Genomic DNA, 1,298 nt, shown 5'->3' with positions numbered 1-1,298 from the left:
GGCAAGGAGGAGGGGAAGGGTCTCTCCTGCGAACACCAAAACCCCCGGTGTCACACCAGTCTTGGCAAGCAAACCAAGGGATGCGAGCGTTGGCGGTCTCCTGTCCACAGTGGGACCAGTCTCAGCCCTGGCTGTGCAGATTATCTGTTGTACCAGGGGCTTTGATGCTCCCGTGCATTGCTTATGCATCCCTGCAATGCCAGTAGTAATAACAACCTCTCAATGCAGGGCTAACATTTGGTATTGGCCCCATTAATGGCCTCGGCAACATAAATGGCATATTTGCAGCTATTAGGCAAAACCCATACAGCCTGGATTTAATTTTCAGAGGCTTCGAGGTACTTCTGTAATACATCATCATTGCAATCCTCATTTTAGCCTCTTCCTACTTCATTTTAAATAAAGGCAAAACTGAACACCCCCAGTGACCACCTTTGGAGACACGCCGGTGGATCCGGTGATGCTCATGCAGAGCATCCCCAGGAACACGCCCCGGCTGAGAGCGGCCAGAAGGAGAGCTCCTGCCAAGTACAGCAACACTTGTGGTTGGTTCTCCTTTGTATTATTTACACCAACCCACAGGAAAGAAATCTGAAATCCTAATGGTTTTCTTACAGCTGCCCCCTCCCCATCTGCCTGCTGAAGCCCAGGGGAATGAGCCAGTGGCTCAAACACGCTCAGTGAAACTGCATATAAATATAGAAGAGAGGAAGGATGTTGCAAAGATCTGAAACTGGCAGGTACAGAATGAAGCTCAATATAGATAGGCACAATCTGGAGTTTGAGGGAAACTAGAGTCACCGTTTACTTCTTTGTAAAAAGCCAGAGAGAGATTTAATCACTGCAGAAATTTGGGCTTTCATGTTACCCAGAAAATGAAGTTTGTTTTATGTCTTACTTTAACCTGAATGGCACATTTTTTATGCTCTCAATGCTATATGAAGCACCCTTTCATCATGCAGTTTAGCAAAACTCTGTAGCTTAATGATGAAGAAGAATACTCAATCATTTGGGGAAGAAGTCATACACGTTTTCTCTTGATCTCTGCTTTTAGACTGCTATAAATAAAAGTTCTGACGTAAAAATAATTTTTAAAAAAGAAAGGAAAAGAGAAGAACGTTCAGCTACCCTACTCAATCAACACACAAAATGCAAAGATGACAGTTTAATGACTGAAGTGTGCCTGAGGATACTCTGCAACAAATTCTACAGCCATATGGGCTGCAATGATGTTCTGCAGCTGGCTTATGTCTGTGTGTACCAGGAGCTGCTTTACATTTGTCTGTGCAATTAAGGTT

Source organism: Pygoscelis adeliae, unplaced genomic scaffold (genome assembly GCF_000699105.1).
Source record: "Pygoscelis adeliae isolate BGI_AS28 unplaced genomic scaffold, ASM69910v1 Scaffold178, whole genome shotgun sequence".
Classification (NCBI taxonomy): Eukaryota; Metazoa; Chordata; class Aves; order Sphenisciformes; family Spheniscidae; genus Pygoscelis; species Pygoscelis adeliae.
Note: the sequence above shows the minus strand (reverse complement) of the source record.